At 39.3% G+C, this 27602-nt stretch overlaps 1 long non-coding RNA gene across 1 annotated transcript; it reads right to left on the bottom strand.

The window, feature by feature from the left end:
• Nucleotides 1-11672: 11672 nt before the first annotated feature.
• Nucleotides 11673-24413, bottom strand: LOC114658562 (uncharacterized). The gene is made up of 2 exons (XR_003717414.2): nucleotides 24105-24413; nucleotides 11673-11953 (listed from the first exon to the last, which is right to left on the bottom strand). It is a non-coding gene; the product is annotated as an uncharacterized LOC114658562 (long non-coding RNA).
• Nucleotides 24414-27602: the final 3189 nt, after the last annotated feature.

The following is a 27602-nucleotide window of genomic DNA, read 5'->3' as shown; positions in this document are numbered from 1 at the left end:
CAGGTTGGCTAGTATAACATAATACAGCATACTCAGATCCAAAATGTCAAAGCTTGTCCTTGGGTGCAAGGCATGAAGCAGCTCTGGACACAGTGCCAGCTCATTACAGGGCCCACGTGTGCCCATACACACACCACACAGGGTCAGGTTTGAACAAATGATTAATCTGACCTGCAAGTCTTTGGAGCTGGAAAACTGGAGCACCCAGTGGAATATCCACAAGGACGTGGAGAGAATTTGCAAACTCTAAAAAGACAGCGGGAATTTCCACAGTATGCTGAATGTTTGAGGTTCTGTAATTTCAGCAGTCAAGAATGGCATAGTTTTATAAAGACATTTATATTGTCATAATTAAGTAAATTACAGCATATTGAACTGTACTTTATTACTAGCATCCTTGTAAGTTATTTTTTCAATACATTGTCTGACAATCATACTTTGGTAATTTGCTTTATTAGGACCTACCGTAGTATTCCTGGATTTTGCACTATAAGCTTTCAACCCTCATTAGTGTGCTTGTAAAATCTTACAAGTTTAGCACACAGTGCTTACAATTGAAACAGACCGCTTTTTTTTTTTTAAGGAGATTTCTGTTTCCTTTATCCTGAAGTATGTGCAATCACCCTGGGACCAAAGTTTATGTATTATCTATTAGATATGAATGCCTAAAAACCAATGCAAATGCTTTAATAATCTTAACAGCCACCACCACTGCCCCCCTCAACAGTTCAATAAAGACTCCTGCCCGCCCTCCCACCACTCACCTACTGCAGTCTGGCTCCGTCGAGTCTCTATGCACTCAGGCTGAACGCTAGACAAGGAGGTTAGGCCACTGGGCCAATTACTCAGACCTCAGGCAGCCTGTTAATGTTTTCAAATAGGTTTACCGGGAATTAATTTGCGTCCTGGCCCTCTCTTTAAAAGCAGTTGTCCTAAAGAAGATGGATTGCATAAACATTACCCTGCATTAGGAAGTACGCTTTCTGTCTATCTATCCGTCTCAGAGTAAAGGATAACTCCTACATCTGTGTACTAGGAAAGAAAGTACAATTGCACAATAGGAAAGCAGTCTGAAACACACAATTAAAAGAAACTGCCGGAAACTTCTTCATCTATCAGATTGGCTTAAATGAAAAATATTTTCAGGCAACAACACCATCCATCCATTTTCAAACTTGCATACTACAGTTCAAGGCAGCAACAGCCTAAGAATACCCCATGAGAATCAGGTGCAATGAAGAACTGACCCTAAATGATGTGGAAGTAGATATTTTGAGGAAAAACTTATTAATATCATAATTGATGCAATTTAGAAAGTTTATATCTGGTAACATTTACTGATTTTCAATTATTATAAGAAAATAAGCACCTTTGGGCACAAGGCAGAAGCCAAGTCAGAATAGGGCACCCATCCATTACAAGGCATACTCAGTCAAAGACAAATGGTTCAGAGCTGACAATTAACATGGAATCCTTGTGGAAAATCCAAGAGGTGAGGTGTGAAGACAGGATTCTGTAGCTGCAAGGTCTCCAATGTTAGTTTCATTATCTTAATTGGACATTAGGCATGTGTAGTCCTTTAATATATTTTAATCAGCAACCATTTCATTTATAACACAATACCAAGGGGCTTTGCCCCTTGCTCGCTTCACTCACCAACCCCCAATCCACCACCAGCACCCCGTTTAACCTGTGCTTCGCACCAGCAAACTCGCGTCTCTGTCGCTCGCATATGTGGATTTCACTTTCACCAAACAACAAAGCTTTTAATTCTCGCGGATAGGCCTCTTCATTGGGAAGAAACACTACTTTTCCCTGATGGGAACATGAATTGGATGATCTAAAAGTCACCAACTTAAAGTTTAAAGCCAAACAATATCTACATACTTATGTCATATCATCTATATTCATATATTCAATCTCTTTTTGCTTTAACCTTTTTTGTCAATATCTCACTGCCCGTGAGTGAATATTGTTTCTTTCTCACTACAAGAAATATGTCTGACAATGGCATTCACACAAATGAGAAATGATTGAACTGTGTGCACTGTTGCAAATGTTTTAGATGTGGGCCGGACTTTTCCAAATCTCTTTGCATAAGCTCGTCTCACAGGGCTTGAAATTTTCTCTAGTGGGATTTCACGTTCACCAAACAACAAATCTTTTAATTCTTGCGGATACGCCTCTTCATTGGGACTACTTTTTTTTCCCTGATGGCAGCATGAATTAGACGATCTACAAGTTTAAAGTTTAAATCCCAACAATATATTTGATCTCTTTTCGCTGTTCCGTTATTTCACAGAGTAATAATTTCCATTTGTTTTTTTTGAGGCTTTTGAATTTTTGTACTTCCATTATCTCTAACCTGCTCTGCATGTGTACTGCTCCAACATTTTTGAAAACTTTTAATTCTCGCGGATAGGCCTCTTCATTGGGAAGAAACACTACTTTTCCCTGATGGCAACACGAATTAGACGATCTACAAGTCTCCGACTTAAAGTTTAAATCCGAACAATATATTCAATCTCTTTCCGTTGTTCTGTTATTTCGCAGAGTAATAATTTCCATTTTTTTGCACTAATGCGATCTTTACTAGCATTTTTTGAGACTTTTGAATTTTCATACTTCCATTACCTCTAACCTGCTCTGCATGTGTACCGCGCCAATGTTTTTGAATTCTTTATACTCTGTCTTTTATTTCCGGCCCCAGGAGTGGTTAAATCTCTTTGCACAAAGACTTGTCTCGCGGGACGTGAAAGTGTCTCTCTGAGAAAATCGTGTCTCGTCTCCTTCCAAGATTTTTTTTATAATAGAGAGATTTCTCTAACATAATTAATGCAGTTCAGGGAAATAGGGGGCAGGAGCCTGCCCTCACAGCATCAGGGGTACCAACCCTGAGCATAATTCCCTTCCACTCTTGCAAATAGCCACACTTACATCTAGAGTCACCAATTTATCTATCCTATGTAGTTTCGAGCCAGAATGAGGTGTGAGAATTAAATCCAGGATGCTAAATCTCTATTTTTAAGTACGTTTTTTTAAATACATCTTGATTTTTGTAATGAAATATTAGTGAAGGGGAAGCATGGTGGGGTAGCGGTTGAAACTGCTGTCTCACAGCTACAAGTACCTGAACTTCATTTCCAACTGATTTATTGTCCATAATGACAAAGCACCTTCTCCCTTTGTCTTTGAGGGTTTTCTCCCTGAAATCCTCCCAATCCAAACACGTTAATTGACTTTCTTGGATGAGTCCATATTGATTTGGGATGAGTGTTTTTAGATATGTGCCCAAAATATGCCCAGAGTGGCATGTTCCTGCTTTGTGTCTAATGCTGCGCTATTGGATTAAATGGATTAAGAAAATGATAATACAGTGTTCTTGGTCTTTTTTTATCATACTTAAACTTACATTTTCTAAGTGTTTCAGAATATTTTAGTTTTCGGTTCAATCATCTTTAATCACGGGCATCTCATTCAGGTTTGGTTTGCATCTAATTTTACCGGGACAAGTTCCAGTTCCTGCTACACTTGACGGATGTATAATATTGTCATGCTTCTTATTAAGGGCTGGCTTCTACCTTTCACTCACTGCTGTGACCCTGAGCTGAAGGGATGGACAATAATTCTTGGATCCCTTGTGAAGGAGCAACATCTCATCTATTGCACCCCATGCTGGCAGGATTGGCTCCAGCCTCTGTAACCCTGACCTGAAAAAACAGACTGTACTTTCTTTGAAGGACAACATCCCATCTGCAGTAGGTTCACACCTTTTACCTTTTTAACTCTGGAACAGAAAAAGTAAACTTTTGTTAGCAATTCTGCTTCCGCTGCACATTTACATTGAGCCTCATTGCTGCCTGACCAGTGACACTCACACGAGCCTGGGGAGTGTCTCACAGGTAGATGTCCGGGTTCCAGCAGGTGAAAGGAAATGCTGCTCCATCATTAACATAATTTCTGATTCCCCTAGAGTGGATGAGAGGCCACTTCTTGCCAAAATACTGCAGGCCTCACACCTTCAGCTCTATCTCATAATTAATGACCAGAAACGCTGGAAGCCAGCATTCATCGTCGGACCTGTTTTGAATAAAAAAGAAGCTCCTAGTCTGAAACGTAAAAATCTCAAAGATCCCTGATTGTGAACTGATGATTTAAATTTTTTTTCCACCATTTCTATACCAAACATTAAACAGGGTGTCCTGCTGGAGCCCCAACTCTTTTTCTCTTGTCTCTTGTCTTGTACCTTTTAAGCTTCATTTCATTTGAGGTCGATATGCCTTTTGTCCTGATGTGTTCATGTGAGTTTTGACAGGAATTCCAGTTTCCAGGTCAAGCAGTGTCTCTGAATTTGCTCCAATGGGTGAGAATCTGTAGACTTCAGTGACATGGTAGCCCACCCTGGGTTAATTTCTCTGTGTTGTGCCTGTGGTGCCAAGGCAAGATCATGTGACAGTAACTGGAAAAAAGGGGTGAACTGGCAGACTTCACTTGAACCTCTAGAAGTCTGCTCTGCCAACAACTTTTCATACGCACAAATTTCAAAAAGGTCAATTAGAAACTAAAAGGAAAACATTAACAATAAATACTGCAACTTAATACAGGCCCAGAGATGCAAAGTGCTTTTCCAGAAATATTTAAAATAAATAAATAATGCCTCCCGATTGTTTAAATTATTAATAAACAGGTAGATACATAGAAGCGGACACAGAGAAGACATATGGCTTAATAATATTATGTTGCCACTTTCATTATAAAGCAAGCCTCATTCGGAGTCCACAAACTGTTACATCGAGTGCTCCCCTGACCTGTAGACACTTTTGAAAAGCTGCTTCCGACTGCACTTAATGCCTTTTCACACACACACAAATCTGGGACAAACCTTTCAGCTTTTGTTTCCCTCTGGCTGCTTACTAATCAGTGAACATGTTGTGCTTCAGTCCAGCGCACCTCCTCTCCCAACCACAGGGAATTTAACAACTCTGGCAGTGCTGTGCCTGCAGGCCTGGTTTCTAACAGGCTAGTTTAACAGAACGTCCCATGACCATGTCCAAAAACACTCGAATACGCCCCATAACAGTCTTCTCCTTCCCTCCCACACTAGTCCAGATGTTCAGAGCAGAAAACCACCTTAAGCCATTTAAGAGGTTTTCTTCATTTTCTCAAGTTTTTTCTTTTACAATTATGTTTTCTTAGCTGGACAACACTTCCCGTAATATTCGTGCATGTACAGTTGTGTGTGTGGGTGTGTGTGTGCATGTAAGGTTCAGATATTAATATTGAGTAAGCATACCCACCAATCTGGGCCTCTGGCCACTTTATAAGAAGATTGCTTCTCTTGAGTTAAAAAATATAAAATACAATTGTGTTTGCTGTCATGTTCACCTTAAAATACAAATTAACACAAAGAAATATGTAGAATGAGGGCTGGAGGGTGTTTTCCAACTTTAGGGGGATCACGTTACTTAGCCTCCTTAGGTAGGTACTGTATATGCCAGTATGGTAAAAAGGAGGGTCCATCTGGTGGTCAAACCTTGGATTCAGGATGAACATTGCAGATTTTGTTCCTGTTGCAGAACACTGAACTAGCAGTCTAAATGTGTTTTGTGGACTTGGAAAAGGTATACAACTGTGTTCCTCAGTGTGTCCTGTGGGGGGGTTGGGAGCTGGTGGTACAGGCTATTCAGAGTGAGAGCTTGGTTGGCATTGCTGGCAGTAAGTCAGACTTCTTGCCAGTGGGTGTCGGAGTCCACCAGGGTTGCCTTTCATCATTGATCCTCTTCATAACTTTTTGACAGAATTTCTCGACTCAGTACAGAGGCATACAATGTTCAGATTCATGATATGAGGAGTGCATTTCTGCTTTTTGAAGATGATGTGGTCCTATATGGCTTCATTTGATGTTGTGGTCTTAGGTGCACACTTTGGCAGCTTGTGGCTGAGTGTGAAATGAAAATAGTTCTTAGCCGTAAAAGAGTGGAGTGTCCTCTTGACAGCTGGTGGAGGAGGTTTTGTCTCAAGTGGAGGAATTTAAGCATTTTGGGGCCTTGTTAAAAAGTAAGGAAAGAAAGGATAGAGAGATCAACAGGTGGACAGAAGCAGTGACTAGTTATGTTGTGTAGTCATTGTAATGGTCAGTGGTGGTGAAGAGAGAGCAGAGTCAAAAGGTAAAGCTCTCAATTTACCAGTCGATCTATGTTCCAACTTTCTCCTGTGGCCATGAGTTTTGGGTAGAAACCAAAAAAACTAGATCATGATCACAAGCATTGGAAATGAGCTTCCTTCGTAAGGGTGTCTGGGCTCAGCCTTAGAGATATGAGTAGGGCGAGGAGTCCAGGACGATCTCAAAGTAGAGCTCCACATTGAAAGGAGCCAGCTGAGGTGGTTCAGGCATCTAATTAGGTTGCCTCTTGAATGCCTCCACTTAGAGGTGGTTTGGGAATGTCCAACCAGGAGAAGACCCAGGAAACGCTAGAGATATTATACTGTATCTCCCAGCTGCACTGGGAAAGCCTTGATTGCCCTCTGGAGGAGCTGGAGGATGCTGAAAAGAAAAGGAATGTCTGGCCATCTTTGCTTAGACCACTGTCCCCACAACCCAGATTTGGATAAGTGGTAGAAAGTGCATGGATACGATATAGAATTTGTATAAATACAAGACAGTGTGTGTGTGCTTATGTCATTAATATCAGTTTGGAAACCAAATTAGAGAAGATGAATAAAGTAGTTGAAGAGGTGCCTGCAATTGTATTTTAGCCAAAATTGAATAATCATGTAATACCCCAAGACACCTATAAATGGGCAACCCAACCCTTGCGTGCCCAAGCCTCTAGCCAGCCACAATGGCCTCTCTCTTTTGTTTGTTTGACACCTGCTATGCTGACCAATCTATTGTCATTAATTAATTAATTCTCTTAGACTCCTTCCCAGCAGCCAAACTGCCTTTCTTTCTCCACCGATTATACATTGACTTTCCTGCCCATTTTCCTTTTGGGGTACCAACCTTGACCAGCTCTTCTGCTATCTAATGATTCCTGCCTTCCCTCACTGGCATGTCAAGTTATTTTACCTCCACCAGTGTGGGAAGCTTCATACTAGAGTTTATCCTTTGTTGTTCCAACTTGTCCTTGGCAGCCTCTTCTTAGTTATATAGCACCTTACAATTGTTACTCCTTAAAATCAACATCCTCTTTTTGTTACCTAATTTACCCAGTACAGGGCCACAAAGAGATGAAGTCAGTCCAGACAGCACCGAGTTGCAGACAGAAACCAACCCTAAAGAATACGTTAGGCCATATCAGAGATCACTCACTTCCACTGGGTTGGTCCATAGTTACTGTATCTCTCAGCCTGACTGCAAGTCTCCTAACTGGAAGAAAAATAGAATTAAGAGTAAAAAAAAAGCTAAAAATGCAAATACCATTAACAGTCACACCACTAACTTCAGGGATAGTTTTCATCAGCAGCTCATAAGGCTACTCAACAGACACTTATGCTGAGTGCTTCTTTATCGTAACGCAATGTTGTGTTTAATGTATGTCGCTGCATTCGCTGTCGACTGTAGGTACTTTACAGTTGTACTGTCACCAATCTGTTGAAGAACTGCAAGTATGAAATTCATTGCTTTAAATCTGAATATGAACATTTAGTTGAAGGAAAACTAAAGAAACTGTGATGTGATGCTACCCATTATGTTACAGTCAGTTCAAAGCTTTTATTACCATCAAAATTGGACTTTTGAGAAGTTTAAAATACAGTTAGTTTCTGCTTCTCCCCTTTCCAAGCTGCCGCTACATTCGATAAAGCTAAAGCGCAATTCATCTGGGAAAGAGGTGTTTTTAATGTGCCTTTCTCGGGATAGCAATACTCCCTACTTATACTCCCTCCCAGCCATTAATATGGTCCTAATCATTATAATATCTGAACGTAGCTGGTCTGGCTGTTTAGTTACCTCTTTTAAAAGTGAATCAGCAGTCAAGAGTGCAGATTTAGAGAGTCTCATAATGACAAGGAAAGGTGCCTGTCCTACAGGTAGAATTAAATTTGTGAAGTCCTTCAAATACCAACACCTCCTTCACCTTCCCCTTGCAGTAATATGTGGTCAACTGACATGACATTTTTTCCTGGTAGTGAATCCTACTTGATGGATAGAATCCTGGCCTTACCAGCACATGCTTAAAAAAAGAAAAAAGAACTGCAAATGTGCCCTTTGGTTTTATGTACTGTTTGTTGGCACAAGTTAAAATGAAAAAGAATGGCTGTGTGCTCATTCTATGCCACTGACACTTGTGTCCCCTCCTTAAAGCCAATTGTTTAAGAAGAAATAAGTTGTTGTAAAACGAACAATTTATAGTCCATTGACTTCAGAGTATTATTGCTACATTTTTGGCAGACATCTTTTCTTGAGAATGCATTCTAACTGTTGACATGCACATTTTTAACAACTGGACACCAGCCAAGTAAACTGTCCAGCTCAGGGTTACAGAGTGAACCGGAAGAAGGCCACACTGCCTGCAATGTGGACAAGGAACAAGTCATGGTTAACATATTTGAGCAACCAGAGACTACATAAAATATTCAGATTGATAAAATGGACAACTAAAGGTGAAATCATTTAAAAGATCCATTGGTCACATGCTAACTCCTGATTTAATAAGACTGTTACTATTAATAGTTTCTTCTAAAGGCAGTATGCAAACGTAGCAAAATCTCATGATAGACACAGGTGTGAATAAAATAAATAAAATAAAAACCTTTATATTACACTGTATTTCACTTTTCTGTAGCAAACATCATCTCAATGTGCTTTACAAGTACAATTCAAAGTTGTGAATGTTGCCAAATTATGTACTCAGGTCTTGGGAATGATGAGTGTGAAAATATAATATAATATAATATAATATAATATAATATAATATAATATAATATAATATAATATCCATCCATCCATTTTCCAACCCGCTGAATCCAAACACAGGGTCACGGGGGTCTGCTGGAGCCAATCCCAGCCAACACAGGGCACAAGGCCGGAACCAATCCTGGGCAGGGTGCCAACCCACCGCAGGACACACACAAACACACCCACACCCACACACCAAGCACACAATAGGGCCAATTTTGAATCGCCAATCCACCTAACCTGCATGTCTTTGGACTGTGGGAGGAAGCCGGAGCGCCCGGAGGAAACCCACGCAGACACGGGGAGAACATGCAAACTCCACGCAGGGAGGACCTGGGAAGCGAACCCAGGTCCCCAGATCTTCCAACTGCGAGGCAGCAGCGCTACCCACTGCGCCACCATGCCGCAAATAATATAATATAATATAATATAATATAATATAATATAATATAATATAATATAATATAATATAATATAATATAATATAAAATAATATAATATAATATATAAACATCTATGCATGGAAGTGTGTGTGACTGTCTGGCCCGGAAGTGAGAGGTGGAATTGGGGTAAGGTCTCCACCTCCGAGGATACGCAAGCAAGGCCAGCACGTCAGCAAAATGAAGCCTCTGAAGAAGCTTTCAATTGCCTGACATCTCGACATTTCTTTTTTTTTTCTGATGATTTCAATAGTTTCTAGGACCCCGTGCTTTTTACAGCATGGGCTTACACAGCTAGTATAATATAATGTTCTTAATACCTCCTATTTGTTTGTGTTTTAGAGCAGAATTTTTTTTTACTTTTTTTGAAATTTATTGAAGTATTTAGTAAAAGTATGGATAAAAACTTTTAATATGATATTTCTAAGGGTTTGTTTATTGAGATAAGAATGGGGTGAGTTACAAGGAAGCAAAATAAAGTATTATATTTGGGATTAGTTTACCAGTGCATTGCCCTCTTTGGGCTTCTATCCCCCACCCAAAATCTGAATTACTTTGGATGGGGTCCAACCCTTCCCACCCTTATAATTAGATTAAGAGGGTTCAGACATTTGATAAATGTATAATAAAGCAAAGCATAAAATTCTCAAACCTGCTTAATCCAAGTGAGGAGCTATAATATCCATCCATCCATTATCCAACCCGCTATATCCTAACTACAGAGTCATGGGGGTCTGCTGGAGCCAAACCCAGCCAACACAGGATGCAAGGTAGGAAACAAATCCCAGGCAGGGTGCACACACACACACACACACACACACACCAAGCTCACACTAGGGACAATTTAGGATCGCCAATCCACCTAACCTGCATGTCTTTGGACTGTGGGAGGAAACCGGAGCGCCCGCAGGAAACCCACGCAGACACGGGGAGAACATGCAGGGAGGACCCGGGAAGTGAACCCAGGTCTCCTAACTGCGAGGCAGCAGCGCTACCGAGCTATAATATAATATAATATAATATAATATAATATAATATAATATAATATAATATAATATAATATAATATAATATAATATAATATAATATGCTACCATGACTGTTCGTTTGTCTGTCCATGATATTAAATCACCTGTAGCTCGCAAACCGTTTGACCTATTGACCTGAAATTTGGTACACATATACTACGTGACGTCTACTATTCGCTTTTGGGGAGATGATTGACCTCCAAGGTTATTCCTCTTTATATTTTTAATTTAATTTTATTGTAGAATCAACTCTTGGCAACGGCCAGCTGACTTAATCAGTTTCAACGTGAAAAGATGCCGACGAAAGAAGAGAAGAAGCGGGCCGCTAGGGTGGAGAAAAGAAGAGCTGCTCACGAAGCAGCAAGTGCATCAACCTCTGAGCAAACAAAAGCTAAACATACAGAGAAAGATGATGAAAACTAGAATGTTCAAGTCAAGTATATTCACTGTACGTTATCGTGCACTGTGCCATTACTGATATAATATAATGTAGAATATTTGTCCAAATGTTATCATTAAAATGTGTACAATCCTACACCCAGTCTGGACCAAGTTTTGCATAGTTGCTGTCTACAACCATACAGACAAGACAGACTACCTTTGAACCCAAAATGTTCATCCTGGGGATCCCATTTTTTTAGTTTTTTTCCTGTGTGCTACAGTTTGCATGCCAGTGCCACCTGCTGGCTCAGAGCAGCATTACAATCCTACACCCTTTGACCGATATGGAGCAAATTTTTTATTGTGGCTCTCTAGCACCATAAAGATAAGATTGACTACTTTGGAACCCATAAGTTTGAACCTGGGTATCCAAGCTTAACATTACTTACCAGGTCAATATTGCAAGCTGCTTCTATCTACTGTAATATAAAAAAAGACTTGTGCTTCTGCAGGGGCTGTTGGATGAGGCTTAATCAGGAGTGGAAGTGCAGTGCAACACAAAGGAAAATCAAAGGGTGGTGTTTAACTAAATTGCTAAACTGGCCCTAGTATGTATTTGGGTTTGTTCCTGCCTTGTGCCCTATGACAACTGGGATAGGCTCCACCACCCCTCGTGGCCCTGGTCTGGATTAAGTGGATTACAAAAAGACATGACATAGAATAATGTAATAAGACAAAATAGTTTCTTGATGTTTTTCATTCTGTAGTTAAATATTAGCTAGTTTTTCCCTTTTAGAACTCCTCCTTTCTGCTGTCAATGAGGTTAGCACTACTTCTTTAGTTATAAGTATTAATAATTAATAATAATATAAAATAAGCAAAATATAAAATATTTTCATTGGTTGAGGGAAGGAATGGACTCAAATTGAAGTTTAGGGTGCCAACCAGGCAACCCCATTTACTTGAAATAAAAAGAAAACTGAAAAAGATAGATGTGTGAAAGCACAGAGTTAACAACTGCTAAGGCTTTAGCTGTTGGCATCACAGTGATAGCCTCTGGAAAGTGGTCTTTTTACAGGATAAGAGCTCTGTACGGAGGTCTTCTTATCCCCTCAATAAGACACGACTTCTCAGGAGCAGCTGCTTTCATAGCTCCCAGACTCGAAGAGGCAGGGTCAGTAGCCATCAATGGGAGTCTTCTCGGAGCTGTGGGTGATAAGAAAAATACAGGAGTTAGTGATTGTGTCCCCTGGTGTCCCAGAGTACTAGTGCTTACCTCAGATAAGCCCGGAAGGTGACCCTCAGATGCACGTGCGTGACAATATTTATACATATATTTGTTATTAACATACAATGCAAAATGATTTACAGGAATATCGCAACCTGTTCGACGTCACATTCAACACATGTACCATATCAAGTCAAGTTGGGTAGCATGCACTGGTACAGTGCGTTGCCGCACCCACTACACAACGAAACAACTCAGGATCCCGGTTTGCAGCCCCCCAGGCAGACATGCGGTCCAGTCCCACCCTCCGGAAATGACCCTCTATCTGCCACAGCCAGGTGTTATGTGGGCGACCCCTTGGTCTTGTCCAGCCACTCAGGTCCCCAACAATGAGGATCTTACGAGCCGGATCACCCTTTAGAGAAAAGTGCCACATGACCATAGTGCCGTAACTGATGCTCCCTCACAATGCAGGTAATGTGCCTCATTCGGGACTCCATGAGCAACTGCTCATTCGACACAAAGTCAAACCAATGGTACCCATGGAATTTCTGGAGAGACACAGTACCAAAGGAGTCCAGTCTTCGTCTCAGGTCACTGGACAGTGTCCATGTCTCGCAACCATATAGCAAGACAGGAAGCACCAGGACTCTAAAGTCTTGGACCTTCGTCGTTTTGCATAGATATCAGGAGCGCCACACACACCTTTCCAGCGACCTCATGACCCCCCATGCCCTCCCAATCTATCTACTGACTTCATAGGAAGAGTCACCAGAGACATGAATGTCACTGCCCAGGTAAGTAAACTTCTCAACAAAGTCGACACTCTCTCCCCAAACATATGTGGCACATAAATTGTCCCGAAAAATTGTATATAATTATATACATAGCAGTACCACTAGTACTAACATAATTTTGACTTACCCTGTATTATAAAATATGTGCAGTTTAAAAATTTTAATTCATCATTTTAAGTCTTTGGCTATCATTGTTAGTTAGACTTACATGTGCTGCAGTGGTTAGTGCAGCTCTGGCAGGCTGGATTCACTGGGAACCGTTTAGGATGTCCTTTTTAACTTTTTCGTAATGGAAAAAATACATTTCCAGGTATTCAAGTATTCACTGAGATCAAGAGAATTTACATGTTACATATAAAATGTTGCAGAAGATTGTTTTTTGCTATTGCTAATTAAAAGATACATTTAATTGTATTATGGTTGTCATCAATTATTTTCTGGAGACTGTAAACTGAATTATGAACCACAGCTTTGGTAAAGTATTTATAACAGAATCATTTCTCTCTTAAATCCTTGTATATTTTGACATCTGTAGTGTACTGTGCTATAAATAAAACAAATGTAAATAGAGCAAATAATTCAATTATGTACATTTTATTTTTCAATGCAAGATGAAATGTGTTTATTTACTGTGTCATTCATCAACCACCAAACATTTTTTTTTTTAGTTGCCGACCTCAGGCGTACTGTTGAATTGCTTCTTTCTGTCACAGGCATGTCTCTGTCTCTCTTTCTCTCCCCCTGTCTGTGTCTGAAGATCACTTCAGTAGTTTTCTTGTCATCAGCTAATAGGCCAAAGAAGGTTATTAAGCTCTGCCTTACTGGAACCACGTTAAATTTGAAACTTTGTTTTAACTGGAGAGACATCTCATCGCCCCATTCCCTTCATTGAAATACACATCTGGAGGTAGTTTGGCTTCCTACGATTTAACTAGCTAACGGCTGGAAAGAATGAGGTGCAGCTGGAAGAGACAAGTACTGTTTGGAAATCTGCAAGTTACTATGATTAAAAATATCTACACTTTCCAATAAACAGCTGATAAACGCAATTGGATGTGGGTGGAAGGCTTCCAGTTTTTCTGCCCTGCTGAGCTGTCTAGAAAAACAAGGGGCCATGATTCACAAGTTCTGAGTTTCCCTCGTGCTGGAGTCATAAGTGGGTCAAGGTCAATGGTGCATTTAACATTTACATTTCTATAGTGCCTTGTCACACTCACTAATAATCCAATCAACTATTAGTCTATTCCTACAGATGGCATGAGGTTTACATGCTTGAATTACACATTTTATTGCAGAACAGGATGTAAGAAAATTATCCAGGGTACAAGGGTTAACGGCAAAATTTGGCTTGGAAAAACAACATGTCAACAGCATGAACAGACAGTGTCTAAGTTAAGGTATTAAATCACAAGCAAAATTAACCTGAGAAGTGTTAATCTTCAGGAAAACTGATTATTTAATTTGACAATGCTGCACTTGTTTGAATTGAAGCAAGAATGAGAAAGTACAATACTAAAATTCAGGAAGGGTACGCAAATCGATTAAACACCCTGATTCAAAAGAATACACTGCAAAAAATCAGAATACATTTGAATTCCACAAAATCCAGGCTTAAATAAAATCTTGAATTCTGTTTTGGCGTACACTTCAGAATCATTAGCACTGAGACCATCTTTATCCACAAGTCATAAAGATATTCAATATCATTCATACTGACAAAAGCATGATTGTTCTTTTAATATATTGTTTTTCCAGTATGTATATATCAAGGTGGCACACATTGTCCTTTTTTCTGTTGTACTACTATAAATAGTTCCTGGAAAACATGGAGGTAAGAATACATTACATTGAAGTATGTGAAGCATGTGAATATCTTAAACAGGCTATTAGACTTCTTCATTCATTGTCACAACATAGCTAAACATTTCACTACATATTGTACTGTGCATAGTTGTATGTGACAAAAAAAGTTTGATTTGATTTGAATGCTTATGAGATCCATCAACACTCAGCTTCTGAGATCAACAAACTAAACTTGAAAACAAAGCTTGTCCATACTTTAAAATTTCATCATTGTACAATTAAAGACTAATTGAATTCCACATTGATAAAAAAAAGACTTTTTGAGTGCTACCAAGGCTTTATTGTCAGCGATTTAATGAATGAGGTGCATTAACATCAAGAGTGGATTTCCAAGTATATATTAAAGAAATGTTAATGTTATTCTTGTGTTCAGTTCCCATTGTAGATCTCTCTCTCTGCAATATTAGCATGTTTTCCTTATTTCCAAGTGATTCTTCTCAACACTTTCCGGTTTCCTCCAACATCATAAAGATGCTCATGTTAAATAAATTTGTGTCTCTAAACTTAATCTGCATGAGTGAATGTGTCCTGAAGTGAATTGCTATCATCCACAGGATTGGTTCCAGGAGTGATTTTGTGTGATAATGTAACATATGAATGGATAAATGACTCCATCAATTTCATAACCTCCCTAAATCTAAGATCTATGTTTAAGATTCTGTGTTCCCCCAATCTATCTGGCAGCAACAGGCAGAAGGCAAGAACCATCCCTTCATGAAGCACAAGTATTATGTTCCAGCCAGGTTCACATCCCTGGCTCAAGTATGTCTATTTTGTTTATTTTGTCTTTTACCTTATGTATTGTTATTAATTCTGTTTTTGGTTCATTCTTTCTATTTTACTTATTTAATATTTTCATGTCATTTTCTACCCCATTAAATCCAGACCACCTGACCGGTATGCCTTTGGCAGTGGGAGGAAACTGCAGAGGAAATCCATAAAGACACGGGAAGGACCTGGACATGAGCCCTGATCTTCTTCCTGTGAGGCAGCAGCACTATCACAGCACCACTGTTCCACCATTATTTAATATTGTATTGTTTATTATTTCTACATTGTTCTATGTGTGCATATGTTGTTCACGCTTTCTGCTTAGTTTTCTTTGTGTAGAGCTTATGGGGTGGAACCACTTGACTGTACAACTGGGAGACCACCCCTCAGTGGTTTTTAAGAGAACCTACACTTAACAAAGCAGCTTCAGCATTTGATTTTTCCCTCTCTTGTGGGTTATGTTTGCTGTTTCTGTTTTTAAATTCATGGCCTTTGACCCAGATAAATTAGGGTTTGTTCATTTTAAGTTCTGGCAAAACCTACTTTTGCTGTATTTTTGTTCCTGCCTTTGGTGTTTCTACAATCCTTTAGTATTATTTTAATAAATCTTTAAATATGAAGAAACTTTGATTAGTTTGCTTTGGTTTAATGGTTTTAGTCTCCTCTTTGTGTGGACATTTGGTCTTTTAAATACTTTTCCCCATTTTATGGACCTGTGCAGACTGAAAAGCTGCCTTTAAAGTTTGGGGCTGGGCTGCCAAGGGCAAGGCATAATCAATGAATTTAGAGCTGTGTAGAGGGCAGTTATAGCTTTGGGTTGTATTTAGGGCCCTGCATCCCTTGTTTGAGATGTTTTGAAGCAGCAGGAATTGCAATGAGAAGTGTTTAGCAAGGTATACTCCCTTATCTTGGACTAATTTAGAGTTCTTAATGACGCTAACACACGTATTTTTGGAGGATCACAAACTCACATAGATGTAGGAAGAACATGAAAACACACAGAATAATGAATGGGTCAGGATGTGATCACGGGAATCCTGGATCTGTATGGCAACATTGGTAAACAATATATTAATTATCATGCTGAGAAATGAATGCTCTTCTGAAATAAACATCATTTTAAGTTTAACCTTGGGTTAGCATAAGTCTATAAAATGATGATGTTAGTTATTTATGTTAAGATATCAAAGTACAATAATCAAAATGATAGTGCCGTCATTTGTTCTTCTGTAAACACCTAGCTAGAGTGTGTGGGTATTGTTATCAGTCATTAGATTGTTGCTAGTAATCCTCCTAAACCTAACAGGAGGTTGGTAGGTACCTACTGGCCCATTCAAGTGAGACTGATAAGAACTGATAACACTCTTGCTCAATCAAAGCAGATAATAAAAAGGGAAGAATGGAGAAAATAAGAAAACAGAAATAGGCAGTGCAACCTTATGGCTGTGGCACTGGAGTTTAAACCACAAGGTTACTGGCATAATCAGTGCTTCTGACTCACTTTGTGATCCTGAGTGAGTCACTTAACCTGCCAGAGCACCAGTTGTAAAAATTGCACATAAACAAGAGAATCAGAGCACTCTACTTGGGATGGAGTTTACTGTGTAAAGGTGCAGAAACAAGCACATGGAATGGTTTCCCTAATAATAAGCTTTTAAGATCCCTCACCATCAATGTTCAGAATAATAGTAGAAAAAAATCCTTAATTAATCCCAGCAGATAATAACCAGGAACAGAGTATAAACAAATGTCTATCAAGAATAATTTTCACTATACCATTGTAATAACAATAACATTCAGCGTCACTCAAGACTGAGGCTCATTGCAATAACACTGAAAATTTTTAAATTTCAAAAAAGCATGTTTTGAGGTACTCAGAATATTCAGTGCGGGATTTTCATGTTCCCTACTTGTCAGTGTAGGTTTTCAATTCTGAATAACTGGGCTTTGCTTGCACATTCATAGACAAGGAAGATAAGCTGATTGGTGACTCTAAAGTAGCCCCATAAATGTGAATGTAGGTCTGTATAAAAGTGGGCCATGTGCCCAGTCCAGGATTAGATTAAATCTGATTTTTAATTAAGTAAGCCTGAATGCAGCAGGCATGGATAAATGTACATTGGGCTACCACTAATTTCTCAAAATCAACTTTCCAAAAGGTATGAGAAAAGATTTTTGAATGTCACAAAAACTTATTTCAAAGTAATTACTCTGAACTGTAGAGAGTGTCACAGATTAGTTGGGATACATGTGCCAGGTAGCCACCATGGTAAAAAATGTGAAAGTATTAACAATAAAAGTTATTGATATTGCTGAAGTCTAATCTTAAAAATAATGATGATGACCAGAAATGTCAGTACTAAAGGTGACTATAGCTTGCTTACCACCTGGAAACGCTGAATTTTTCAACAACATAAAAAATGTTATTGCTTGTAACAGAAATATTTATATACCAAAATACAGTAAAAAATGTATATCTAGTGTTTCCTGCTATACTGATGCAGATTTAATACAAGTCCATTCTGTGACATGTTTTGAAACAGTCACCAATGCACGGCCCAATGTTGCAATCAGAACAGTAGAAGTGTGTTTCTTTGTGCACTTGCCTTATATTTTTTCTGTTGCTTGCATACAACAGGGTAGAATTTCAGTGCCCGATCAGCATAATCGATGCACCCCTTGTGTTATTGTAGGCTACCACATTTCCCCTGACAGGAGCGACAGTTGCTACACTGTGAACGGTGCTAAAGGGCTAACATCTTTCTTATTCTTACACTTGAACCCAATCATTTTGCCTTTTTCTCGCACCGCTACTGTTACACCACAATGAGACTTCATGTGACAGAATTCCTTGGGGATTTCTTGTCAGTTTGGTTGTACAGTGTCATATGCTTCAGTTTCTCTACCCATGTCATCTTATGACCAATCCACAATGTCTTCACTAACGCTCGATTCAAGCAATGGTGGAGCTTCTATTTGTGCTAAAACTGCCTTCACAGCTTTTCATTTGTCGTCTTTTTGTTGAAGGCTCTGCCCCACTAATTATGTTTGCTGATGAGTTACTTTCGAGTTACCATAAAGTGGGATAAAATACAGAAATATTCATGTTCTTTTGCAGTATGGTGTTATTTCATCCATTAAATGCCAACAGAATACTGTCCCGAGAGTTATTTGGACTTAACACTATAAAGCGTATCATTATATATCACCCTGAGGCTAACTCTGGTTTAACCATAGGTACACAGAGTTCCAAGTCACGGTTGGGTTTAGCACCAAGCAGGTTAAACATAAATACAGTGATCCCTCGCTATATCGCGCTTCACCTTTCGTGGCTTCACTCCATCGCAGATTTTATAAGTAAGCATATTTAAATATATATCGCGGATTTTTTGCTGGTTCGCGGATTTCTGTGGACAATGGGTCTTTTAATTTCTGGTACATGCTTCCTCAGTTGGTTTGCCCAGTTGATTTCATACAAGGGACGCTATTGGCAGATGGCTGAGAAGCTAGATTGCTTACTTTTCTCTCTCTCTTGCGCTTTCTCTGATCCTGACGTATGGGGATTGAGCAGGGGGGCTGTTCAAACACCTAGACGATACGGACGCTCGTCTAAAAATGCTGAAAGATTATCTTCACGTTGCTATCTTTTGTGCAGCTGCTTCCTGAAACGACATGCTGCACAGTGCTTCGCATACTTAAAAGCTCGAAGGGCACGTATTGATTTTTGACTGAAAAACAAACTCTGTCTCTCTCTATCTCTCTCTCTCCCTGCTCCTGACGGAGGGGGTGTGAGCTGCCGCCTTCAACAGCTTTGTGCCGCGGTGCTTCGCATACTTAAAAGCCAAACAGCCCTATTGATTTGTTTGCTAGAGATTGTTTTCTCTATCTATGTGACATTCTGGGCGGCACGGTGGCGTAGTGGGTAGCGCTGCTGCCTCGCAGTTGGGAGACCTGGGGACCTGGGTTCGATTCCCGGGTCCTCCCTGCGTGGAGTTTGCATGTTCTCCCCGTGTCTGCGTGGGTTTCCTCCGGGCGCTCCGGTTTCCTCCCACAATCCAAAGACATGCAGGTTAGGTGGATTGGCGATTCTAAATTGGCCCTAGTGTGTGCTTGGTGTGTGGGTGTGTTTGTGTGTGTCCTGCGGTGGGTTGGCACCCTGCCTGGGATTGGTTCCCTGCCTTGTGCCCTGTGTTGGCTGGGATTGGCTCCAGCGGACCCCCGTGACCCTGTTTGGATTCAGCGGGTTGGAAAATGGATGGATGGATGGATGTGACATTCTGTGCTCCTGACACGCACTCCTTTGAAGAGGAAGATATGTTTGCATTCTTTTAATTGTGAGACAGAACTGTCATCTCTGTCTTGTCATGGAGCACAGTTTAAACTTTTGAAAAAGAGACAAATGTTTGTTTGCAGTGTTTGAATAACGTTCCTGTCTCTCTACAACCTCCTGTGTTTCTACGCAAATCTGTGACCCAAGCATGACAATATAAAAATAACCATATAAACGTATGGTTTCTACTTCGCGGATTTTCTTATTTCGCGGGTGGCTCTGGAACGCAACCCCCATGATGGAGGAGGGATTACTGTATGTGTAGAAGGTATGTCAGATATATCTGAAAGTGGGGTAGATGGATTGCAAACACGGCTGTATCCCCACTGCAAGAAAATGACCCCATCACTTTGTCTACATGAATGTACGATTATCGAGAGCATCTGTCCATAAAACATAGCATGTACCAGTAGTAAAGAAAAAAGACAGGGATATGAATTCATGAACCAAGAGCAGATATATAATCAGACAGTGCTTAATCTACTGGGAAAACTTTTTGTAGTTGAGATAAGCCAAAAGTCAAAGTCTATTGATATCAAAACTCAGAATCCTGACATTTTTCTTGCCTTCTTGCCATTTCAATTGTCTTTCTTTTCACAAAGTGTCTATTCATTTCATGACTTGTGTTCATTTATTTGATGGAAGGTCAATGGAGGTCCCCGCTGCTATATATTATATTAGCCTATACAGTGGATTCAGAAAGTATTTAGACTTTATTGAGTTGTAGATTTAAAATGGATACATTTGTCTTTTTTGCCCATCAGTCTGCACTCAATAACTCATAATGACAAAGTGAAAACGTTTTCAGAAAGGTCTGAAAAATGTTTTAAAAATTAAACAGTGAAATCTCTTTTCATATAAGCATTCAGAACCTTGATTCAGTACTTTGTATAAGCCCCTTTAGCAGCAAGTACAGCTTCCGATTTTCTGTACAAGCTTTGGACACCTGCATTTGGGCCATTTATCCTTGCTAGGGTTTTGGTTTTTGTTTTTATGTTTTATATGCTTGTTACATGGATTTCTGAAATCAAACATTTGTTGTAGTTTTCTTTAGGCTCTTGACTATGATTATTACTTTTATTTTGGAAATTCTAATCACATAAAAAATTTTCCGAACCATTAGGACTGCCATTTTATATTTCTTATGATTCAGCTATGTTTTATTCCCGTCATCAGAACTGCTTCACACATGGCTAATGGCATGCCCTCTGAGGTTGTGACCTTCAGGGAATAAAAGGTCATCTAGAAATTTATTTCCTTATCCAAGCTGTGGATACAAAACCCTTTTTCAATTGTTCTTCGTAAAAGTTTTCAGTATTTCTTTTCCTGATTATGACTTCTTTGCACTGTATTTTTGACCATGATTGTTGCCTGTTGTTTTCGGTTTGATGCTTGTATCTTTGATTTACTGGTTTTGACCCTTTTTCTGTTATTCACCTATTCTCCTGGTCATTTCTCAAATCTAGCCAGTTCTCTGACATATAAATCTCATTTTCCTGGAAGATCCTCTCAGTCTCTGTTAGGTTGGCTGGGAACTGTCTGTGAACTGCCATCTTCAGATCTCTCCACAGATTTTCCACATGGTTTAAGCATGGGCTTTGGCTGGACCACTCTAGGACTAGAGACTTGTCACAAAGTCACTGCAGTGTTGTCTTGGCAGTATGGCTCAGGTTATTGTCATCCTCAAAGGTGAACTGACACCCCAGTCTGAAGTTATGTGCACTCTTGAGAAGGTTTTTTTTTTCCATGGACCTCTCTGTATTTGGCTGCATTAATTGAATTCTGACCAGTCTCCCTGCCACTGCAACTGATAATTATCTCCATAGCATGATGTTGTGACCATTATAAGCGTCATTATTGGAATGGTATTAGGCAAACGAGGAGCAGTGCCTGCTGCGGTGGGTTGGCACCCTGCCCGGGATTGGTTCCTGCCTTGTGCCCTGTGTTGGCTGGGATTGGCTCCAGCAGACCCCCGTGACCCTGTGTTCGGATTCAGCAGGTTGTAAAATGGATGGATGGATGGAGCAGTGCCTGGTCTTTACTAGAACTAGTGCTTGTGCTACAGATCTGCCCAATGAGTTCATTTTTTGTCTAGTAAAACCAGTGTCCTTTAAATGGTGTTTGACAAATTGAAAGTGGGATATCATGTGCTTTTTACTCAAGAGTGGCTTCCATCAAATAAGCTTTCCACACATGTCCGATTGACGCAGTGCTGCTGACATGATCATTCTTCTGAAAAACTTCTCCATCTTAGCAGAGGACTTCCTTGTTAGACTAATCATTGGGTTCTTGGTCACCTCACTGACCAAGACTCTTCTTGCCCAGTTACTCAGTGTCGCCAGATGGCCAACTCTAGGAAGTGTTCTGGAGGTTCCAAACTTCTTCCATTTCACAATTATCGAGGTCACAGTGCCCCTGAGAACACTCAAAAATTTTTTATCCCCTTGCTGTGATCTATGTCACACCGCAGTTTGATTGTGGAGGCCTGCAGAGAGTCCCTCAGACGTCTTGGCTTGGTTTTTGTCCCAACATGCAGTGTGAATGCTGGGACCTTATATACAGAGTTGTGTGGACCCTTTCTAAACCAGATCTAATCAATTCATTTTGCCACAGGTGGACTCCAGTCACGTTCTAGACACATCTCACGGAAAATTAAAGCAAACAGGATGTACCTGACCACATTTTCGGAGGGCCACAGAAAGAAATCTCAGTTTCTGATTTTTAATAAATTTGCAAAACGTTTTTAAAAAGTTTTTTTTACTTTGTTATTATGGATTATTGAGTGTAGACTGAATGGAAAAAAATGTCAACTTTATTATTTTAAAATCAAGTCTACAGTACAATAAAGGGTGGTGAAAGTGAAGGAGTCTGAATACTTTCTGAATGTTCTTAGCAATAACAGTGATGCCCTGATATAAGAAACAGATATATAACAGAGAAAAAAAATATTATAAGTTAATAAAGCAGAAAAACAGCAAGAAACACAGTAATAGTAATGAGTGAAATGAATTGCATGAAATTGAATCTGCAGGCAAACTCCAGGTTTTGCTTTGGATAATAAATTGAATTTTGCTTCCAGCAAAATTTGTGCCGTTCACACATTTATGTGCAATAAATCTGCATGTGTCTCCCTGTCATTTAGCATTAAAAAAAATTCTAGTGAGAAAAAAAAATTGCTGGAAGTGTGCATATCCTCAACTAGGACAAGATGGTTGGTAGCTACTGCTGTGGAGTTGGTTTTGGCAGCAGCGAATTTCCATAGACTGAATTTTCCTGTGAAGTATGATGGTGTGTTTTAGTGTATTATAGTATGGAACATAAGCAGCATGTGATATTTTTAAAAAACATATTCCACTTTTATTTGTGGCAATGTGAACAACAAGTATAAACAGAATTGACTTTACTGTTGTGGTACGCATTCAGTGTTTTACGCAGCTGCATAAAACAACACAAGTAAACACAGGAGTGTGAGTGATTCTTTACCAAGCAATTTCACTTGTTTTTCAATGCCAAAAATCTTTAAACACTCTTAAAAAATCTTCAGTGACTCTTGTATTGCAAAATTGCCTGCAAAATTAATTTTAGCATTAGTTTTACGGAATTACATGCAAAGTGAAAGTTGCCTGTTATAATCATCACTTTGAACTGACAAATCTTATAAAGCAGCAGAATTAGCGACTGACAAATCTAAATGGGATGTGTCATGTGACGGGATGGCACCTGTCCAGGTTTGGGTCCTGCTTTGCACCCAGTGTTGGCAGGATGACACGCTATATAACCATGAACCATGGAGTGGAGCGAGGTTACTGATTAAGTTGATGGACTAAAAATAAATATAAATGCACCTTGTTACACTTCTCATGTCATAAAATAAAGAAACATTTCAAACATTTAAAACAAGTTCATTTTAAAAGCAAATATTTGGTTTATATCAACCCGAACAATAACGAATCAAGTTATCTAATGTTAGAATAACAGAGAAACTTAAGATCTCAGGATTTGTCAGACATGCTTTATCGAGAATTATCTTCATTTTGAAGCACCTCTTGTCTGATATTCTATGGTTAATTTGTACATCAGCATTATTAACCAACATATTTAAGACCAGACAGTTTCCGATTTTACAAGAAAGCTGACACAGGCTGACTTTCACTGGTTTAAAGTAAAAAAGAAAACAGCCCCAAGCTGTTTGACCAAAACTGCAGCCCACAGAATCATTTTTCAGCCATGTTGTGTGAGAAGTAAAGAGTAGATAAACATTATACCGTATTATACTACATATCAAGTAGCAACAACCCACTTGAAAATAGGTTTAAATAAAGAAAAATACAAATAATTATGATGATAGGTAAAAAAAAAAGTCCCAACCTTTGCAATAGTTTATAACCAACTTCCTCTGCTTTGAAAGAAAGCACAGCAGAAAAATCTGTGGGAAAAAAAAACTTCAGATTTTTCTGTCTGGCTCTCCGCCTGGCCTTGAGTTTACACAGCCTGGCCGCCTGCTTGTCTGCCAGTCTATCAAGGCAGGATCTCCACCTGTTTTTTAAAACAGCACACTGGTGAAACTATTATCCCACTATTCCACTGTCCCACACTCTCAGTAGTCTGAGCCGACTCTTCTCCTGCAGCTTTGGGATGCTGCTTTGATAGTTTCACTTTTCAGGTTCGCCTTCAGTTTTCATTTTGATTGATTGTCTGCTTGTCTGTTTCATTATTTAAATTGCATTTCTGTATACAGTACAATAAAAACAACAAATACCTAGTGCTTCAATCAAGCCTTTATACTTTTAACAAAGCCATTTAACCTTAATGTTTCCTCTGTGCTCCTACCACGTGTTTTTAAGAACCCTGAGAGAAAATAATTAAAATGGCTGGAAGTGGGCCAGTGTTTGTCAAAACAGCAGATGACAGAGTTGTTAGTCAGGTGTTCTTTTAGGCCAGTGTTTTGTGAGAAAATGGGCTGAGCTGAAAAGTTAAACATAATGTAACATGAGGAAAAGACGGCCTCCATGGCTTTTCCCCTGAAATCATTCATGACAGAGGGTAGGAGAAGCAGTTTCAAGAGACCATTCTTGGTCAGTTAATCAATCAATTATGCTATAGATGAATAAATAAATTAATCAATCAGTCAGGGCAAATACAATTATAACATAGTATCAGGATAAAACAATCATCCATCCATTATTGAATCAGATTAATCCAGTTGGAGGTCAGAGGAATTGGGTCCTAATCTCATTAGCATCAGGTGCAGCTCTAGAGACAGTTGGGGACAGAACACTAAGCCATCACACGTACCCTGTGGGACAGTTTGTAGTTGTCAGTTAATTCCAACACACGTCTTTGGAATGTGACAGGAGTTCTATAAGGAAAAAGTCATGTGGACACAGGGAGAATAACTGCACACAAGTACACAGACAGGAATTGAAACCTGTGTGTTTTATAGCTGATCCTTCTCAGTCACAGCTATAAAACACACAGGACAAGAGCAATAAAAACTAAACGGAACAGTATTACATATTCAAAACAACTGAGTATTGGCACACAACAACATTTATTTCTATAGCATGTTTTCATACAAATGATTTATCTCAAAGTGCTTTACAAAATGAAGAAAGAAAAAAATATAAATAAGATTAGGCAATACTAAGTAAGAAAAGGATAAAGTAAGGTCTGATGGCCAGGAGGACAGAAAAAAACCCCAGAGGACTGGAGAAAGAAATCAAAATCTGCAGGAGTACCCAGGCCACAAGACCACCCAGCACCCTTAGGCATTCTATCTAACATCAATGATCTCAATCAGTCCTCAGGTTTTCAGGCTTCACGTGAAAGATTTAGGTGATGATGGTCATGAGGACCTCTGGCCTTCAATCCATCAATGTAAGGACATCACGGTGCTTTGATCAGGTGGTATTGGTGCAGATCACCACCACAGAAAACCAAAAAAAGAACAGCAGAGAAAGTAGGGGTTAGTACGGAATCTGGAGCCATGATAAAAACGATAATTAAATGCATATACAGAATATCAGGGTTACACTAAAATGAAGCTATGAGAAAGCCATGTTAAAATAATGGGTTTTTATTTGGCGAATTTCTATCGGTCAGCTATTCCAGATTTTAGGTGCATAACAGCAGAAGGCTGCCTCACCACTTCTTTTAAGTTTAGCTCTTGGAATTATAAGCAGACACTCATTTGAAGATCTAAGGTTACGATTTGGAGTGTAAGGTGAAGGCATTCCGAAATAAAGGATGGAGTGAGATTATTTAAGGCTTTGTAAACCATAAGCAGTATTTTAAAGTCAATTCTAAATGGCACAAGTAACCAATGTAGTGACAGCAAAACTGGAGAGATGTGCTCGGAATTTCTTTACCTAGTTAACATTCTGGCACAATAGAAGGAGCTTGCAAAAGGCATGATAATAACAACAGAGAATACCATTCTGTGGAAGTCGAGGAAGCAAACCTAAAGGCCGATGAAGGATACTAAAGGCAAAATCTGTTTTATGGAGTTAATGCTGGAAGAAGAGAGATTAGTCTTGATTTCAGTTGTATCACTGATGGTGGCTCAGAAGCAGACCCTGGTAAGACATTTTATAAAATAGTAGTCACAAACCTAAAACAACATTTATAAAGAGTTTTGAGGCAGCTACAAGACCAACATGTGAATACCTTTATTGTGTCACAGGTTTAAACATTATAAGCAGTGAAAATGAGTACGTTAGGCATTAATATATTTTGTAAGATAACTGGAGAGTCTTACACAAACTCGATGTGCCAACTGAAAGTAATTTGAACCCAAGGTTTAGTGCGAGTCACTTTGAAATTGTCATAAACTGTTAATGATTACACTAATCTACAAGACATAAGCTTTGCCCCCAAACATTTTTGATAATGGATGGGTGGGTGAATGGCCAGATGAAAGGTAATAAAGCTACAATAAAGAGTTTGAGCATGTCACCAGGGGACATACTCTGACCATGTTACTCAATGAATGGGATATTTTCTTGACTGCAGTGGAAATAGTGAACAAAAGATATGATTTTAAAGATGATTATATGGCAGTGGAGATTGTTGAGCTGAGATGCCACCAAAAGAAGAAGAAGAAGAAAGCCTGTGTAATCAGCAGGTGACAAAATGCAGACAGAGAAGAGACACTCTTAGATGAAGGGCTCAGTCTGTGTAAAATGACAGAACATAAGGGTATGTGTACTGTAAAGTGACAGGTCCTAACATAAGTCACTGCTAAATATTATCAGGCATTATATATTAATATAGTGGCTTTTATAAAGACTATCATCCCAAATTGGTTTATAACATAATAAGAAACAAAGTGTTTCTAAGAATGTTCAGTTTTTGTTATCCTGAGCCTTTGCTGCACCAAATAGCCTTTATGTCCAGTCACTATTCATGAAGTGGATTTAGAGTACTTGGAGGTCCACATCAATGACAGATTGGACTGGTCTCATAACATGGAACAAACGATATAAGTAAGGCCCTTTTAATCAGGACATTGTCTTTTTAATGTGGGCATTGACATCTTTTAAATCTTTTACAACTCTGTGATGGCCGTTTCAATTTTCTAAGCTGTGGTGTGCTAGACCGGTAACAACACTTCAAGAAAGGCCAGGCAAATCAACAAGCTAATTAAAAGGGCAGGCTCAGTTATGGGATGCCCTCTGTACCCCCTGGAAGTTGCAGCAGAGGGCAGAATTAAAATAAAACTGAGTGCCATTGTGAACAATGCTTCACATCCACTCTCTGACATACTCACACTGAAGACTTTCAGCCAACAAATCATTCAGCAGAAGTGTGTCAAAAAATTCAACTGGGGCTTCTTTACACTAACAGCAATAGGCCTACATAATACCT

The sequence above is a fragment of the Erpetoichthys calabaricus genome, chromosome 10, assembly GCF_900747795.2.
Source record: "Erpetoichthys calabaricus chromosome 10, fErpCal1.3, whole genome shotgun sequence".
NCBI lineage: Eukaryota > Metazoa > Chordata > Cladistia > Polypteriformes > Polypteridae > Erpetoichthys > Erpetoichthys calabaricus.
This window is presented reverse-complemented; position numbering and strand designations above follow the sequence as displayed.